Consider the following 21,230-nt stretch of genomic DNA (forward strand, 5'->3'; position numbering starts at 1 on the left):
TACAATATCCTTAAGTTACTGCTCAAGCTGTAATATCTCTATTCTTAACTCTCTCACTATCTTTCTGCATCACTAACTTTCTGGCCATTATTTTCCTAAATGAACCCAACATTCTATTTTTTCATGCACTAGAACAGTTAAGGTCATACATTGCACTATCTACATACTACTTTTGGACACTATCTACTCACAGGCTATGTATATGGTGACAGTGACTATTAATATCTATGTTTTAATGCTATATAATTTTCTAGATGTATAATCGTAACATAGTTTCTTTCAACTTATTTTTGTATAGTATTTCTAATGTCATTTGTATTGTATTGGATTATACTGTATTTGTTCTGTATGCGGAGCTTTTCTCCCCGGGTCTCTCCTGAAAATGGGTTCTGCAGACCCAGTCAGACCACCCCAGTAAACAAATGTCAAATAAATAAGTAAAATAAATAAAATAATGGTCAAAACCAGTCTGCTGTTTAATGCATCCCTCTGCCATACCTTTCTGATTTTGTGGAAGAATAATACCAAACCTCATAATAAATTAAGATGAAAATTCACAGCTCAGGTTGCAGCTATTTAGTTAGCCTGCTCACACTAGGAACGTGACCTGTGGTGAAAAAGAACTCTCAGTCGTAGCTAGGGTTGAATGAGAAAAACTGATGAGCAGAGAGCAAGTACATACCTCATGCATGAATCAGTGCCAAAATGAGAATATGTGAAAAGCATCTCTTAAGCTTAAAGGAACCACCGTAAGGATTAAATTTGTTTTTTTGAGAATGAAAAGGAGTGGAATGGGAGAATATGACAATATGAAAGGTAAGGATAGGGTGAGGGAGAGAGTGAGATGGTACAGTTTTTATTTGGTGGGGTTGTTATGTGCCCTTTTTTTGAAGAAGGTAAACTGGAGAAAGATGTAAGTGAATATGAAGGTATTGTAACAGATTGAGGGTACCAGGAAAAATGTGCAAATATATAAATAGACAAAGAGTGATGTGGAGGTGCTGATACAGAGAGGGTGAGGGAAGTCAGTGGATTTAGTGGCAAATAGACATTGAGAACACTGGTGATAGGGAGAATTGTACAGCAAAGAGAAGACACTGGTGATGGGGAAGACTGGGCAATAAACAGGTCAGCATTTACACAGAAGGGAGGGGAAAGCTGAGCTGAGGGTTATGGTGGGTATGGCCTTTTGTATCGCACTGCCTGTGAGATACCCAAGAAAAGGTCAGACAACAACCTCACTACCCCCACTCACTGCCCCTACCCACTAGAGTTAAGCAGTAATGTGACTCTATCAATCTCAAGAGGTGCCTTTCTAAACAGCCAATGAGGGTTTGATCCCACTGGTCTAACATGTCTCCTATGACCTCTATCAGCTCTCTGCAGTTGACAAATCCATACAAAGAGGTAGTGCCACCAGTAACAACACTGGCACTCCCAGCCAGGGAAGCACCACCAGCACCAAGAGAGGTTGTCACCTGGCTGTCCCCTACAGCAGACACCAGAGAGAGAGGTCAAGATGCTGCTTGAGAAGACAGAAGAGCTGTCTGGATCTGCTGAAGGACTGTAGACCATGGCCACACCACTGGCACTGTCATGGTAGCTTCTGTGTGAACTGGGAAAAAATGGTGAGAAATAAAATAACAAACAGAAAAATAATTTAAAAAAAAAGATTACTGAGGAAGGGAGGGGTGAAAGAATACAATTTGAATAACATAAATATAATTAATATATGAAATACAGTTAATGAATGACATTATACAACTGTATCACTACAGCTATACAAGCCTGCAATCTGATTAACTTCATGAATATATGATGTAAATGCCACTTTACTAGGATAGACATTCTGAGCAGGGTGGGCACAGTTTACAGTTCTAATGCTTAGCTAAGGATATGAAACTTGTCGGAAGGAATACTGATCTATCAATATACTACAGAGACAATATTGTGAGCCTGTGCCCACCTGTTGTTATATACTTATTCTGTTTTCTGACACTAGCTGGTATACAGGAATCAAACTACAAAGATCACATAAAGACAGTTTGAATAACTGTATTGTTCAAACTCTGAATAGCACCCAGACTACCTTATGAATACCCTGTATATCTTAGCACAGGTACTTGTATGTGTTCAGGGTGACACACATGCATGCTGTTTTCAGATAGAGAATGGAATAATATTTACTCCAAACACAATTGTAATTACAAAAAGTAACATTTTTATATTACATATTTGCTACTTTGCTACTATAAAGTAGGTGCTGTGTTTTGTCAGGTCTGAAGGAGTGGGAAGTGATACTGCTTCTAACATAAGCAGAAAAGGAGCCCCACATCTTCTGTGTTCTACTTGCAGAGTGTGTGCAGATCTTTTTTTTCTTGGGGGAGACACTTTATACTATAAAACTGTCATATACAGTGTTACATTACATGAGTGTACATAAACAATGGGGAGATTGTGTTACAGCTTAAGTATATGTACTTTAACTGGTTGTCACTAACTCATTTTGTAATCCTCAAACAAACAGGATAATGCCAGTGCTGTGGGCAGTAACACATCTGTAGGGCATAAACACAGAATGTGTGTGTAGCTGCTTGCCATAATCTGCAGATGGCACTCTCAGCTTTCCACCACTGCAGGAGGCACCTGTATTATGCCTGCAGGCAGTCTGCCCTTATGCGGGATGTGTCACTTTCCACACCCACTGTATCTGTCAGTATAAGTAGTCAGAGTAGCCTCTTCTGCATACAGCCCTACACAGTCAAAGACATGCCATGTGGAAGGTCAGCTACAGTCACACAGGTGATACTTTACAGTGGTGTTTTGTTATAGGCTATTGCCTGAAGTCAGCTGCAGGCTAGCCATACCATGTTTACTGTCCTGCTTTTCTCCTGTGAGGAGCACAACATATCAAAGCTATATGAATACTGTCTGTGAGTGTGCAGATATATGTAGTGTAGACCACATATTATGGGCACCTGCCAGCAGCACAGGGTCTATATCAGTTTATCAAAACTGCAATTCAGTGAACTGCTGTTCAATTAACAATAGTGAATGTTCACTTAAGCGAACATTCACATCCACAAATACATTACACAGGGAAAAGAGTTGCTTGCCTATCATTCCCACCATTAACACACACCACAATATATCAAACCCACAACCCGCCCCCCCTACTTATATATACCAATTCCAAGATTGCACTACAGTGGGGAAAAGGGAATTTTTCTAATGTTGGGCATGTAACTCTTTTCCCATTCCTGATGTCAATGTTTGCTTAAGTGAACGTTTGCTGTTTTTTTGTTTGTTAAACAACAGTTCACTGAATTGTGGTTTCGATGAACTGATATAGACCCGCAGCACATGCAAAAGTAGAGTGAATTAGGGTGTGTGTATGAAACATACTGATATTCTGTCCTCACATGAGTTATTCTTGTCTCACACATTATGTCTGCTAAACTCAAGCCATGAAAATGCAAGTTCTCATGCTTTAACTTCTCCAAGTCTTTTGGGTTTTTAATATCAGGATCGGAATGGATCAGATAAGTCAAAGTATGATTAAAGTTCATGAAATTAGTATTGTTTCATTCTTCCATATTAGCCAGAAGTCTTCACAGCACCCGCAATGTGCCCAGAACTGAGTCCTTCTGTAAATAATGCAGAGTCACATGTATCGGTAACATGTCTAAGTACGATTGTAAATTCTTTTTTTATAAGACCCATTGCGTCTACCACTACTAGAGCTGTCTGGATATCCTTTGTCCACATTGCCCTCATTTCTGCCTGCAAATCCTAGTGTTTTATGACTTTGTCTCTCTCTCTCTCTCTCTCTCTCTCTCTCTCTCTCTCTCTCTCTCTACATAAGTCACTAGGTATAGAAATTTCAGTGATCAATGCTACTTTTTTCTTCTTTTCATAGACTACTATATCTAGTTTATTTGCATTGTTTTGAACTGTCAGATATGGTGATGCCATGTGACATAAACTTCATCATATAATGCTTTGTGCCTCGTGTTTCCAGTGCTTCTCAGCTACTTCAGTATTTGTAATGTATGCACAGTCCCCAGTGCAATAATCTTGCCACATTATTATGCCTTTCAGTGTAGTCTTTCTGCCACTAGTATATAATATAGTCCAGTATCCTGGGCTGCCAATATTAACCTTTCATCTTTTGACTTAAATTCACCTCTCCTTAATCATTCCTTCGTTCAGCCCTGATCAATATGAGGTTGTTCCAAGAGTTTTCTGTACTTGCAACTATATTTATGCATGTTCCACATTTCTTGCCTTCTCATCTGATTATTTACCTTATATTCTTTCTTTTGTTTTTGGCACATTCAGTTGCTGCCTGATGTCTGTCTACTCCTGGTTTGATTTCCATTCCTGCTTGACACTGATATGCTTCTTCTAAACTAAGCAGGGAAGTCATCTTACACTTATTCTCCTCATGTTTTACAACTTTCACTATGTTTGAATCTTGTGAGGTCAGTAAATATATATGCAGTCCTACAATTACAGATTTATACATGTAATCAATTTCAAGGAGGCCCATACCTACTTCAGAAGAATATATATATATATATATATATATATATATATATATATATATATGTATATGTATATAAAATATTGGTATAAATTGATTTTTGTAAATCATTTGATAAGCATGAAGCATTTTTCTTGTTCTCCTGTCCAACTGACCCAATACCTTTTGGGGCTAGTCAATCACTCCAAACTGTAAGTTAGGACAGGAAGAGCAAATTGGTTTATAGCTTGGACTTTGTTCTTAGATGTCAGAGCTGTTTTCAGTATTAATTTTAGTCTTCTAAAATATTCCGTACTAAGTTTGTCACATTTGTTCATGTTTTATTGTTGATCCTTCATCAATTCCAAAATACTTATATTTTCTTGGTGCTGCAGCTTTACTGCTTTAAAGGTTGTTTTTGCAAATTTATCAAGACCAAATGACATTCTTATATCATCTGAAAATGTTTTGACCACTTGTAGTTGTGCTTTCACTTCCTCATCTGACAAATTATTCAGCTTTAAATTATTCACAAAAAGAAGATAAGTCTTTATGCTTTGTTCTTTTCTGGCAGACAATTGTAGTCATGATCTAAGCTGTTAAGTTGACAGCGTAATGGGTTAAGGGTGAAATAAAAGAGAAATCATGACAGAGTCACCCTGGAATATTCCCCTTTGAATTTTTATCCCTGGAGTAATACTTTGTCCTTTATCATGGCTTAACTGCAAAGTGGTTTGCTACTGTTTCATGGTTCCTGTAATGTAATTGATGAGTGTAGGGTGCATCCTATACATTTGTAAGCACTCTTTTGTCCATCAGTGTGGGATGCTGCTTTTTTGTAGTCTATCCATGCTATTCTTCCCGTTTTATAGTTCTCAATTATGACTTTATTTAACAACAAATGATCCTTTGTTCCATATGACTTTCTTTTGTTACCCTTGTTGTTCTGTTGCCATGATTGAATTTTCATCTGTATGACTATAAATGATGTCAGCGTCAATTCTAGTTTATACATCATCAGAAAGCAAGTTATTGGTCTATAGTTTTTAGAATAGCTTACAGGTGTGCTCTTATGTAGGAGTATTGCTTTTCCTGTGGTAATCAGGTTGGAATCTGTTTGAGTGCTTGTGTAAATAATTCTCACTTATGGCTAAATCTTCATGTAAAGATGTTAATACTTTTAGCCAGACATTAAGTACTGCATATGGGCCTAGCTTTTTTAAATTAGGAGCTTTTCCTAAATTTGTTTCAATTTCACTGGCCGTTACTTCCTCCCATTTCATACCCTGTACATTTGAGCTTCTTACTGTTTCTTTTACTTCTATCTATTCAGCATCTTTGTTGTGTTCTATAGGGTGTTCATAAATATTTCTTCAAAATTATTTCTTCTTTTTCTTTTGGTGTTTCTATTCCTTTTGTCTTTTTCTCAATTGTCTATAAAACGTTTTTGGGTTATTAGTAAATTGCTTATTTTGTACTTTTCCTTTATTTATCTGCATATCTTCTAAGTTTTTCTGCCTGTGCTAAAATATTTAGTTTATTTGTTATAGTGCACGAAAGGTCCAGATCTGTTTTGATACTCTGCATTGGTTTTATCACATCTATCTTTCTGAGTATTTTTGTGTTCGCTCTTCTGTACTCTTCTAACAGTGGCATGATGGCATTTGATTTCTCTCCTTCCTTTCCCTTACTGCCCTGTGTTTTTGTGGTAAGACTTAATCTTTTATTAATTTAGCTGCACAGTAACATATCCTATTTACTTCTGTTATATCCCGTGAATTTCTATGTACAGTCCTGATTACTGTGTTCATTTGTTTATTCAAACTTCTAACATTTTGAGTCTTACTGATTTTCTGTAATATTTGCCTTTCATTGATCTTATGTCTATCCTTCTATATTAAAACTATTAAACTCTTCCCTTACATCATTTTCTTCTAAACTGAGGGCATATTTTTGTTCTCCATTTCCTGTGGACATTCTACAGAAAGCTCCAGAGCATCTCCGTGTGCCATATTCTCTAGACTTTCATCCTATGTCATCCATTTCTCTTTCATATGGGACCTCACTGGCCTATCACTGTACAACATTGACTGCATTAGAGTTGCCACAGTTTCCTGTTCCTTTCCTTGCTGTGCAACTCCAACTGAACTTTTATATTGGTTTCCTACTGAAGGCTCTAAAGTATCTTCATATGGCAACTGATCACACACCACACCCACTCCACTGGTTTCTCCTTAATATGGGGATTCATTATTCTACCCTGCTGTGTTATCAGAGTTAGATTTCCTAAACTAAATCCTCCACTTCACAGGTAATCCATAACCTCAGTTGCTATTTATTTAACTTCTCCATTAGTAATCATCCTTTCTACTTTCTCTCTGCTTTCTTATTTTTTATATTGTAAACTTTTCCATATCCAGATGCCTTTGCCTGTATCTCTCTTCAGATATCTTTGGTGCTGCTCCTTTTGTATTGATTAGTTTTACTTTCTACTTTGCATAATTATTGCACTATATTAAATCTCTTTTTCTTTCCCATGTCCATATTTCTTCTTCAGTTGTCTCCTGCTCCTACTGTTTCTCCTTATGTGGGGGACTCATTGTTCACTTTGCAGGTGTTCCATGCAGACAATGGGATCTTATTGCAGGTCTTCCATCTCCACATCTTGCAGATGATCAGGCACGATAAACCTCACAATCCCTATCATGATCACACCTAGCAGTATGGAGTCAGTGATATAAAGGCTGCCCATGGCCAGGGCAGAAACTGTGAGCAGGTCAAGTGCTAGGCCATTAAGATACATGCTGCCAAGAAATATGACCCCAACAGGGCACAGGAACAATGGTGACAGGAGGCAATCCATCAGCCAAACCACCATTTACAGAGACAGAAGAGTTCTATGCCTCTCTGCAAGGGATGGCTGCGTCATCCATAGGCCACTCTCAAGTCCTGGACATTGAAGTGGAACTACAGCAAGCTCGGAGAATGTCATTTGGAGATGCCCAGGTGCATATCTGTTATGTATTAGGTTACTGCATACTAGGTAAGTGTGTACTGTACAGCAGATGATTTCATTCTGTATCCATTTCTTATGTACAAAAGCATCAAGATGTCAAACTAGAAGACCACCAGTACAAGGTAAGAGTTGTCATGCATTTCATTGATATATACAGTAGATGGTATTCATTCACTGAGATTAAAGTGATGGTAACAGATCTTACTTATTGAGGGCATTTCCATTTGGTGTCTTCACAGGTGACATTTAATCAGGTTCTTCTACCTTGGATATACCTCTGCTTGATGTTAGAAATGACTCAGATGCTGACAATGATGGCAGTTAAAATCTGGCGCAGCTAGGGTGCACAGTGTTAGTGCCGGATATAGGAAATGTGGAATCCCTACCCCATTCAGCAGACATGGCATCTGTGCATGTGGAAGCCACAACAGAGATGTAGGAAGACTATTAAGGACAAGAAGTCACTGAAAGGTATATCTGGGAAGGAATGTCTCAACATGTGATGCAGTCACCCTTAGTTGCCATAAAGATCCACTGAGCATGGGTAAGATGGTGAGGTCAGATGGTGGTCACAAACTCCATGAGTGCCATCCCCCTGAATTAGCTGCCTCTATATCTATAACCTAGCAAATGTACAGGACCATCACAGAGGAGCAGGCTAAGAACACTGTAGTCTTTGCTGAGATAATACATGTTTTACAAAGTGTATGAGATGACCTAAGGGACTGCATGTCCTGTCCTTGTATGTTTTTTAATGCTTTAATCTGGACCATAGTTATTAGCCATGCTGCGCTCGCCTTTGTCTGGCCAAGTCCTCCAAAGCTTCCTCATCAGGCTTATCCTCCATCTGCCTGTTGTGGTAGAACTTCTTCCTCCTGCATGCATACTCCCTTCTGCAACTGTTTCCTCAATATTAAAATATATAACATATAACATTGCATAGTGACAAAATATCTAATTACATGTGCACTTGTTATACTGCAGGGTACCACCAGTTACATTTAGACTGTGAAAGAAGGCCTACAGCAGGCTAAACACTTGTTCCATGATGACCAGGTTTGTGACAGGGTATTGTTGTACCTGTTGTCTGCCACAGTCTGTAGATTTTAGATGGATATCATAAACCATGTCTCCTGGACATATCCAGCATAGCCACTAAGATGCCTCTAGACAAAATTATCCCACACAGACCATTGGTACAGATCACAAATATGCCATATGTGGGAGTCATGGGTACTGCTGGGGTGACCTGTAGCTACATTATGGATTATACTGTGTGCACTACAGACCAACTCACAGTTAATGGAGTGGTAACCTTTACAGATGACATACTTTCTTCCAATCTCAACAGGTGTGGCCTATATTTTAATGTGTGCAGTCTATGGCCCTCAGTACTAGTAGTAACAGGCCATGTCATAAAAACCCCACATGATGCTGGCTGTCTCCTATATGATATGAGCAAACATATATGTTCCCTACATGCTGCAGTATGACATTGAGGAACTGGTGGTGTACCTTTAAGACAGACATCTTGGATACCCCTCTTGTGTCCCATGTTAATTACAGAAAGGTCCCTCTAGCTAGAATTGTCAAAGCCACAGATACCTTGGTATCTACAGTGATAGGTACTCCATGAATCCTAGCATCCTGCAAATGAGAGTGACACATCCAGATCAGCTCCTGCACAGTGGCTTCATCCATATGGTATCAGCTCACAGTTTCATTGCCATGAAGGGCATGAAATGTTAAGTGTAGGGGGATGACTCTGCACCTGTAGAGACAGTGATATGTAACACCATAAATATGGGGAGGGAATTTCATATACAAGAGTGTTTATGCTATAGCTATCCCATAAATCATTTCCACGGTGCACTTCCTGTAGCACCAGGATTTTACTGTAGTTGGTGTTTGCTAGAGTATATATAATTCTGAATCACTCTACCATATTTTTTACCTTCCTTTCAAATCACCAAGTCCTCATTTTGATAATATGACTGATTACAATGTCATTAAACTACCATCAGCATACTGTTCAGGCTGTAGAATTTCTCAGCCTTTCAGCTAATACTCAGTCTCTGAATCATGTACAGCCTCTATGCAAATTTGTCTACTGTGACATGAAAAACTTTTCTGAATCCCAGGGTTAAATGTTTCAGAAAAGAAAGAAATCTAGACTTAACTCTGTGTTATTTTTTTATTGCATTTGTAGTGCCAACATTCTAGCAGCCTGTTTAACAATCAGTACCGCTGAATGCTTTATACAGCATACCTCACAAAATGTTATACCATGTTTACATAGCTGCTTCACTTGTGGGACACAGTGAACATACAAAAGTAGCAGGGTGGAGTCAGTGTACTCCATTTAATTTTCCCATGGGGCATACCTTTCAACTGTTCAAAATTTTGCCTCATATTCTTGGTCTGTTGCCCATAGTATTTTTTTTTCTGGCAAAATTATTGAGGATTGAGGTCAGAAAATAATGACAAACATTTGAATGTCAGACATTATACCACTTAGAAAATGCCTGCTAATGCAAATATATGTTATTTTGTCAACTCTGTATGTTTATAAGAACAATATTTTAAAAATGTTTCTGTTTTTGTCCCTTGTTCCCCATTATTTACAGTTTTGTCCAGATTTCCTTTGTTAAGAGTTGACAACTATGACATGGGGTCTGAGCACTTGAAAAAGGGAGCCCAGATCTTCTCCTACATGAGGCATTACTTAGCCTACAATGAAGTTTGGTTTTAGACTTGTGAAACTGATGGATGCTCCTTGCTACTTATGGCATTCTTCATTGTAAGAAATCAGAAAATAAACGACATTTAAGAAAAGTGTGTGGTATGTATATATTATCTGTAATTTTGTTGAGACTCCATAATATAGCTAAGAAAAAATATCTACATTTGTAAAAGGAAATATTCGTTCTTAAATTGTTGGATATACTAAAACTCCACTGCCAATCATGAGCGGACAGGTGATCCACTGTGGCAAACCTTAACTGGGAAAAGCCGAAAGAAGAAGAAGAAGACTATCATAAAATAATTTAGAAAAACTGGATTACTGTTTACTAAAAATAATGTGTGTCTGCTTTTGTGTGAGCATATGCGTGTGTCTCTGATGAGGTCTTGCAGCTTGTAAAACACATTAAGCAATTCAGAGTTTTCAGAGAAATGAAAGTAGGAACCACTGTCCCTAAAAAAATGACAAAAGGACAACACAAATGTGTGCTGATTTTAGTCTCATTTTTTGGTGAATGTGCTTCCTACTTTCACTTCTCTGGAATATCATATTTTTAGACTTGTGACTCCTAGTTTAGGTTTACTCTTTTCCAGTAACTCCACTGTGAGTTAAATTATTTTTATAAATTACACTTTTCTCACATGGATTTGTGCTTTGGATTCTGCTTTACTTTACAGTAGGGTACAATAAAATATTGATCCAAATAGATTAATATTTTGTTTGTAAATAAAATTCAATAAACCAGATGAGATCATGTTTTTCTTCCACTTGATAGATATCTCCTCCCTGTTGAATTCAAATATTTTAACAAATCTTTTTTTTATGGAGGGCTAACATGATTTTGATAATGTTTTTGTTATTTAAACCAGAGAGAGCTTTTTAGCCATGACCAAAAATGAAACTCCATACAGTATAATGCAAGAACAGGAGATTACAAGAATTAATAAACTTTACATGAAGCATATCCCTGTAACAAACATAATAGCAGATATACAGAATGGAGTACATATAAGGTAGACAAAGATTTGTTTAGATACAGGCATCTTCATTTAGACAAGAGCAAATTAGATGAAGTAAATGATACACTTTGGTACAAAATACCATCATTATTTTTAGTACAGGCCTAGAAGAGGCTAAAGTTTATGACCTGATCTGAAGTGATATATCCTAGATTTAAAATATTATTTATAGCAAATAACCCTTAAATAGAGAAAGGATAAATGATAGAGTGAGGATGCAAATGAGAAGCAATGTCTGTGGGGGTGAAATTAGGAGATCAGGGTTCCAAAAGTTAGGTAAGTAGGGCACACCAACCCATTGAGGGGAACCATCTTCTTTCTTGGGTGTGACAGTGATGCCTCCATAAAGGAGATCTCAGTACAAATTCACAAATTAATTTTAACACAGTCTATTGTTTGTGGTTATTGGAGGTTGTTCAACTGATTGTATGTAGGACAACATAGTCTAGTGTTCTAGCCTCTTCTAATAGTAGGAAGTAGATCCTATATGAGCATTTTTGGTGTGCATTACATTTCTGTGGCTTTCATCTAGATGACTTTTGAAGGATAAGACAAAGCACTCTATGTCTGAGCCCTCCTCAGATGTTCTGTGGTGCCCAAACCAGTGAAAATCCAATTGTAACAAAACTACAAAATAACACTGACATCAAGTGGTAACAGACAAAAATCCAAGTGAAAATCCATGTTAATTGCAAAATCAAAAACTCCATTCTACTTAGTTTTCAAGGAGAAACAGTATGCTGGCTTTGGTGTGTGATATAGACAGATTCTTCAGTACTATCGCACTCATTTCTATGTTTTGCATGTGTATACACAACACATAACACTGATGTCATAGAGCAACTTCAGTGGTTAAAGTCATATAACGATTTATTTAGTAAGTAGTAAGTAAATATAAAACTCCAAATACTGAAGTTTATGTTCTGTTACTAAACACAAACCAAGATTTTGACATCAATTTCATTGAATCCTACTTGTGTAACAGCCCAAATATCAGTAGTTTACATGTTCTTAAACTAACATAACATAATGTGCATAGTAAATAAAGCACCACAATATATCTAAATAATAATATATTAATATCCATAATCTCTGCATTTAAGGTGGGCCAGCAGATGGGGCGTGATAGTCGGCCATTGCAGAATAAAAAAGTTACTATGTATCCTTTTTAATGGAATAATTTGTAGAAGTAGAATGCCAGTCATTAAATAATAGGATAGGGCAGGGAAGTGATCTGTTCTGAAAAATGCCAAATCACTCACCTGTGGCATTGCTTCCATTCCAAGCTGTTGAAGGGTCAGTGAATAAATAACAGTAGAATAGCAAGGGCTCCTGTGGAGCCTCTCTGCTGATTTTGAACAGGGAGGAAATGGTAGACCTGGTAACCAGTTTATTTGTCCTAATTGTTAGACATATACTAAACTTGTATTCTCTGCTTGCAGACATCAGCCTGGTGGAATTAATATTTTACAGAGACAAATATTTTGTCCAAAAATATTGGAGAGGAAGGAAAATGAAACACGTCCCTTTTCCTGACCTGTAAAAAGACAGTAGAAAAAGGCAATCTGTCATGGTAGAGGCAAGCTAAGATTAATATAAGAACGACTTTTATAACTTTATGAAAAGTATGGGGTTGAAAAATATGGTCCCTCATCTTGCAGGTTGCCCTCTGGATTTTGCCCTTCTTGTCACGGTATGTGTCGTATTCTCTGGAGATTTGGACAGTGATGCAGGAATTCATCACCCTTCAGGAAGTGCAGCAGGTATTAAATAATCCCTTCCAAGATAAATGTGCTACAACCAGGGGGGTTCACCTGCAAAATATATAAATGGATCTTCACCTTACTGAGGAATTATTAGTATGGATTATTAATTGGCTACGGTGTGAACACAGGCTTCATGTTCCAGATCTGTTGTTCTGGTTTGTTTACATTTGTGGGGTTTTTTCAACATTGAAGGTAAACTGCTGATAAAGGTGTTAATGCAAACATGTGAAGGTACATTATTACAGCTACACAGAAATTTTATGAGGTCTTGGAGAGATGTGTGTTTACATTTTTACATATTCTAAGAAGTGTATTTTCATTTCCTTGGATGAGTGGTTTTAACTCCATTCATGTATCTCTTTTATGATTGATCTCTTTTTTTAAGTTCTTCAAGTCTTTTGGGTTTCTAATACCATGACAGCAATGGTCCCCATTCCTAAGTCAAAGTATAATTAAAGTTCATGAAATTAGTATTGTTTCAGTTTTTTATATTAGCCAGAAGTGCTGTACGCAGCACCCGCAGTGTGCCCAGTATTGATGACTCCTGCAATTCATATGGAGTTACATGTATCGGTAACGTATCTAAGTATGATTGTAAATTCTTTTTTATAAGACCTGTTGCTCCTATTACTATTGGAACTGTCTGAGTATCCTCTTTCCACATTGCCCTTGTTTCTGCCTGCAAATTCTGGTATTTTATGACTTTATCTCTCTCTACGTAAGACACCGTAATCTTTTCATGTAGCGATTTCAGTGATCAATACTACTTTTGTCTTCTTTTCATGCACTACTATATCCGGTTTTCTCGCATCTGCTTTTTTAACCATTAATAATTAGTGATCGCATGTGATATAAACTTCATCATTCTCTATAATGCTTTGTAGCTCATGATTCCAGTGCTTCTCATCTACTTCATTATTGTAATGTTTGCACAATCCCCAATGCAACAATCTTGCCACATTATTATGCTTTTCATTATACAGTCCTTCTGCCATTAATTAGTATATCACAGGCAGTAATAAGATGTGCAAATGTTTCCAATTCTCTTTTACAAAACCTACATTTGTCTGTTTCCAACACATGTTCAGTTGACTTTGTAAACCAATGTGTATGTAGTCCACTATCTTAGGCCGCCAATATTAACTTTTCACCTTTTCAATTAAATTCACCTCTCCTTAACCATTCCTGCATTCTATGATGATCAACATGAGATTGTTCCAAGAGTTTTCTATACTTGCAACTATATTTATGCATTTTTCACATTTCTTGCCTTCTCAACTGATCCTTCACCTTATATTCTTTCTTTTGTTTTTAGGCACATCCAGTTGCTGACTGATTTTGATCTACTTCTGGATGGATTTCCATTCCTGCTTGACACCAGTATGCTTCTGCTAAACTAAGCAGAGAAGTCATCTTAGACTTATTCTCCTCATGTCTTACTTAAAACATTCACTATGGTTGTGTCTTGTGAGGTCAGCAGATATGTATGCAGTCCTATGATTGCAGATCTACACCTGTAATCAATTTCAAGAATGCCCATACCTCCTTCAGAATGGGGAAATATAGTTTTGATATACACTGATTTTTTATAACTCATTTGATAAACATGAAGTATCCTTCTTGTTTTCCTGTCCAACTGATCTACCACCTTTTGGGGCCAGTCAATCACTCCAAAACTGTAAGTTAGGACAGGAAGAACAAATTGGTTTATAGCTTAGACTTTCTTCCTAGATGTCAATGCTGTTTTCAGTATTAATTTTTGTCTTCTAAAATATTCCTTACTAAGTTGTATTTGCATTTGTTTATGTTTTATTGCTGATCCTTCATCACTTCCCAAATATGTATACACCCCCTCTTGCTCAAGTTCTTATATATCCCATTCTTGCCCCAGGCTGATGTTTTCCTGGTGCTGCAGCTTTCCTGCTTTAAAGGTTGTTTTTGCATATTTATCAAGATCAAATGACATTCTTATATCATCTGAAAATGTTTTGACCACTTGCAGTTGTGCTTTCAATTCCTCATCTGATGAACTATACAGTTTTAAATTATCCACAAAAAGAAGATGAAAAGTTTTACACTTTGTTTTCTGGGACCCAAAGTCTAGCCAAAACCTAATCTGTTAAGTAGACAGTTTAATGGGTTAAGGCAAGGCAAAAGAGCAATGGTGATAGTGTCACTCTGGAATATCCCCCTTTTTAATTTTTATCCCTGAAATAATAATAATTTGTCCTTTATCATGGCTTAACTGCAAAGTGGCATTCTACTGTTCATGCGTATGCTAAGTCATACAGCATGCATCATCTTCTGTGAATAATTAGCAAATCCTTTACTTCATTAAAGGGTTGCCATAGAAACATCACCTGTTCATGTAATGGCCTTGAAAGTAAAAATATGCCTTGAGTGGCAACTGCAAACTGTCACTAGTTCGCTAAAAGTTGCTATGCCTAAAAATAGTTATAGGTTTTGTGTTATGCTAGGGATGTTTTTGAGTTCCACTCCTGTGTATCCTTGAGATAGCATACAAGGCCTCTTTCAGAAGTCTTATCCTTTCTTATCACATAATGCTAGGGCTGGTACTATAGCTCCATATAGCTGCAATGCCAAAATAATGATCATTATTAAGCATTACTCTGAATAAGTCTGCATTCTGTTTAGCAAACAGTACAACTTATTACATTTGAAATGAATTACTTAAAATATGGGTTCCTGTTAAGTGATCAAACAACTAAAAGATCGAACATCAGTTAATTGAAACAAAAGCATCAATCATTTTAATGATTTAAAGCCGACTTCATTGAATCTGAATGCATTGAATCACAATAGCTGGCCAACTGCTGCATGTAAAACTGAATATAAATATTTACTGTCATAATGTCATACATACCAAAAGTAACATGCAAGATAGTAATGTCTCTGCTGTTGACCAACTATTGTGATTTGATGTGTTGAGATTCAATGAAGTCGGCTTTTGATGATTTAAATGTTCAATGTTTTCATCTTGATGAACTGGTGTTCGATTTTTTAGTCATTCCATCATTTAACATAGAAGCAAAAATGCACACACACACACACACACACACACACACACACACACACACACACACACACACACTCTCTCTCTCTCTCAAGGTATACAGTTATTATGTCCCAAGAATCATGCATATAAACTTTGAAACAGACGATCACCACCACACAGCTATATGATACTATTATGTTTTGTAACAGTTAAGCCTATTCGCATGCCTCTGTTTATCCCACATTACACAAGCAAGTGGAGAATTTGGCAGTGTACAATAAGAACCTATGGCCAACAAACAAGACTACAGTAATAGACTACATTCAGAAACTAGCAAACTGCATGCCAATTAAATGCAAAAAAAAAAAAAAAAATAAGAAAAAATAACAGGTCTATGATTAATCATGGAAAGACTAACCATTGAACTGCACATCATTGAATGCAAAGTATTGAAACTCCATCCATTGAACATGGACTTTATCGAACTTGTGAGACAGGGAAAGTAACTACTTGACCAGCACTTCCCCATTTCACAAATGACAGTATTTCAAACCCACCAATGTGAGGGGCTTCACCTCCACACCTCCCTAAGTATATATAACAACTCCAAGATAGCACTACAGTGGGGAAAATTGAGAAGTATTGGCCAAATAGTTATTTTCCCTGTCTCACAGGTTCAATGAAGTGCAGATTTGATGGGTGGCTTTTCGACACTTTGTATTCAATGATGTGCCGTTCTATGGTTAGTCCTTTTGATGATTAAAACATAAACCTAAAAATAACACACCCATACTCAGAGACTCACTATTTAATGAATAGTAACTGTTTTTGTTCAGTAGCAATATACAAACTTCATCAGTCTAATGAAGATAAAAATGAATGTGTTTATTCTCAATTTTGATGGCTATTTTAAGTTCATATTCAGTCAATCTTTCTGATAGCACCTTTATGTCTTTGATAATTATTTTAAAATCACCTAATTCAAAAGACTTTGGATTAACAGTACTATTTATGTAAGCAGAACATGAATTATTATAGGCATTAAGCAATTTTGTCCTCATCTTATGTAGTTTATTTATAAAGGTATTCCACCAAGGGACTTTGTTTTTGAATTTTCCAGTACATTTTGGGAAGCAATAGACTGCCTTGTCTATACAACTATTAAAGTGCAAGTAAAAATCAATGGCATATGTAACCACTGCAGTGATAGGATCAGTTAAGGTGAAGGGGAATTACAGGGGAATTTCCCTAGGCTATTGAGTAGTTTTATATAAATCCCTGAACACATATCTATTTGTATGGGAGGTGCTACCAGTTTCACTGGAAAAGATCACTGATTTGTGGTCTGATTTGAGAAAGGATGACAAAACAGAGGAGCAGTGCAGGAAGAGGCCATATTTATGACAACATGATCAAGGGTATTGAGGATCTAGTAAGAAGAGTAACTTTTTTCCAAGGAGGAAGAATTCATAAAGTCAAAGAGGTATTGGGCACACTTACTCTTTGTATTATAGGTCAGCCAGTTAGTTTATTGATGGGTAGCTAAAATCACCTAATACAAAAGTCTTTGGATTAATAGTAATTTTGACTAAGGTATTCCAATATCTGTTATGGTCTGAGGATAACATGGAAGGTTATCTATAACTATCTATGAAGTGGTAATTAACCTTGTAAAGTGTAACTTGGATTTTTGTATGTTCAAATTGTGGGTTATAAGGAAACTGTTACGAGATCCAGTAGTGAGTAACACTGCAGAGTAGCAATGAACAACTAGCAGATAGTATGGTAAACCAGTAATAATAATAAAAATAAAACAATAAGCAACTAGCAGGCAGTAGTGTCAATCAGTAATGACAAAAACACTGAACAATAACAATGACCAACTAGCAGACATTAGTGTAAACTAGTAATAACAAAAACAGTGAACAATAACAGTCATGGGAGTCATCACAAAAGGTGATTAAAGGGCATACAGAGAGGATGTGGCATCTCTGATCAGTTGGTAAGAGGGGAACAGTCTTTACCTGAATGTAGGCAAGACCAAAGAGATTATCATCAACTTCAGGAAAAGGAGAATAAACTACCAAGTGCTCAGGATCAATGGTGAGAGTGTGGAGAGGTTTAAGAGTATGCATTTCCTGGGTATGCTCATATTAGAGGATCTCTCGTGGTCAGAAACCCACACAAGTGGTCAAGCAAGTGCACCAATGCCTCCACTTTTTAAGAAGGATGAAAAAAGCTAAACTTCCTCCTCATATTCTCTCCATCTTCTATAGAGGTGCAATAGAGAGCAACCTCACCTGCAACTTCACAGTGTGGTTTGGAAGCTGCACAGTTACAGAAAGGAAGGCACTACAAAGAGTAGTGAGGGTTGCAGAGAAGGTAACAGGTTCCAGCCTTCCATCAATACATCTTTATTCTGCAAGAAACATCCAAAATGCCACCAAAATAACACAGAATGACAAGCATCCTGCTCATGCACTGTTTAAGCATCTGGCATCAGGCAGGAGATATCGCAGCATCCTCTGCAGGACTACAAGATCCAGTAACCATTTCTACCCTACAGTGATTAGACTTCTGAACTCTGGCACTATTCCCATCAATCTGGACACATAAAAAGTCAATTTTTATTTATTTATGCAATATATACTTAATATATTTCAAGTAAGTCAATATGTATTTATCATATCCACAGTCAGTATTATTTAACTCACGCAAGTGCAATAGTAGACAAATAACCTAGGCATTTAAATCTGTAGTGTGTTTTATATTACTTTAAATAGGATAGTTAATTTAACTCAGGGGAGAGTATTCTTTTCGTATATGAGTGTTGGTAAATGTCTCTGTTCTTTCTTGCATGTATTAGGAATAGTATTGTATTTGTTAGTTATGTTTATTCCTCTACTTGTATGTGTTGTTTCACTTTCCTTTGTAATCTCAGGAATTGAGCTGATTGACAAAATTTTGTTTAGGCTACACGTGTGTAGTTCTAAATGACAATAAAGTTTACTTTGACAATGAACAACTAGTAGACAGTAATATAAACCAGTAATAAAAAAAGCACTGAAGAATGACAATGAGGAGCTAGCAGACATTAGTGTAAACACTAATAACAAAAACACTGAACAGTAACAATGAGCAACCAGCAGAGAGTAATGTGAACCAGTAATAATAATAAAAAAAAAACAATTACAATAAGCAACCAAGAGACAGTAGTGTAGACCAGTAATGATAAAAACAGCGAACAATAACAATGAGTAACTAGTAGCCAGTAGTGCAAATCAAATGACAAAAACACTGAACAATAACAATGAGCAACTAGCAGACAGTAGTAGAAATCAAATGACAAAAACACTGAACAATAACAGTGAGAAACTACCAGACAGCAGTGGAAATCAAATGGCAAAAACACTGAACAATAACAATGAGCAACTAGCAGACAGAAGTGGAAATCAAATGACAAAAACACTGAACAATAACAATGAGTAACTAGCAGACAGTAGTGCAAATCAAATGAGAAAAACACTGAACAATAACAATGAGCAACTAGCAGACAGTAGTGGAAATCAAATGACAAAAACACTGAACAATAACAATGAGCAACTACCAGACAGTAGTGGAAATCAAATGACAAAAACACTGAACAATAACAATGAGTAACTAGCAGACAGTAGTGCAAATCAAATGACAAAAACACTGAACAATAACAATGAGCAACTAGCAGACAGTAGTGGAAATCAAATGACAAAAACACTGAACAATAACAATGAGCAACTACCAGACAGCAGTGGAAATCAAATCAAAAACACTGAACAATAACAATGAGTAACTAGCAGACAGTAGTGCAAATCAAATGAGAAAAACACTGAACAATAACAATGAGCAACTAGCAGACAGTAGTGCAAATCAAACGACAAAGACACTAAACAATAACAATGAGCAGCTACCAGACAGCAGTGTACATCAGTAATGAACAACATTGACCAACAGCAATGAGCAACTAACATACAGTAGTGTAAACCAGTAATGACAAAAACACTGAAAAATAACAATGAGCAACTAGCAGACAGTAATGCAAACCAGTAATGACAACAACACAAAACAATAACAATGAGCAACTTGCAGACAGTAGTGTAAATCAATAGTGAGCAACACTGAATAATAACCATGACAGTAGTGCAGTCAGTAAGGGACAACAATGAAAACAGTAATGACCAATTTGTACAGCTGGTCATGTGACTTTGCTGATAATGGTACAAGTGGTAATTAGGTTTCTGTCCTAGCTAATATCTGTGATGTACAACATGCATCAGCAAGAGTGCTATCAATAACAGCATGCCAAATATCAGCAGTTATTTGCAGTTTTCAAATGATTAGCTACTAGCTATAGCAATTATCAATGTGTGCAGTAATAGTACTGATTAGTTTGGTTTCTCAACTATCAATCAGCGAACAGTGTATCTATCACAGTGCTGTTTTTGCATGATTTTTACCTTATCTATTCACGCTAAGCAAAAGTAAAACAGTGATACAAAGGTAGATAATAGAACTCTATCTTATGTAAGCATATATACTCCTTTATTTTCAAGATACTTAGCTGGTGTAATCCTATCAGAAAACAAGAATTTTTATTTATTTTTTTTATTTACATTTGTTGACCGGGCTAGTCTAGCTGGATACATATCCCTTTTCAGTAGAGGCCCGAGGAGAAAAGCTCCAACATAAGTAAATTAATACATTCAAAATATTATAAAAAAGATTAGTTTTACATTACAAAATAAGACATGAAAAAAATAAATTGTGAATAATGTAACATTTCATTAGAGTAGAAGTAAAAAAAATTAAACAAGTCTTAATGCTTTAGTAGGGTTCATGTGAAGTCAATCAAAACTAAAACAATTTAACATTAGGAAACATGTTATAGTGTTGTTCATAAGATATGGGAGGGTAATTGATTAAGGAAGCAGGAAAGTGTAATTTATCTATGGGGAATGCTTGTCTAGCATACCAATGGTGTGCTGGTCAGATCCCAGTTGTAAGGGCTTGACTGAAGTCTTATTTTCCTCTTTCAGTAACACAGTGGAGCACGGCGGGCGTTAGCTTGCCAGTATAGAGTAATGAGCCATGCAACTGCTCTCCTTTAGT

The sequence above is a fragment of the Protopterus annectens genome, chromosome 14.part0 (assembly GCF_019279795.1).
Source record: "Protopterus annectens isolate FY-2018-M chromosome 14.part0, PAN1.0, whole genome shotgun sequence".
Taxonomy (NCBI): Eukaryota; Metazoa; Chordata; order Ceratodontiformes; family Protopteridae; genus Protopterus; species Protopterus annectens.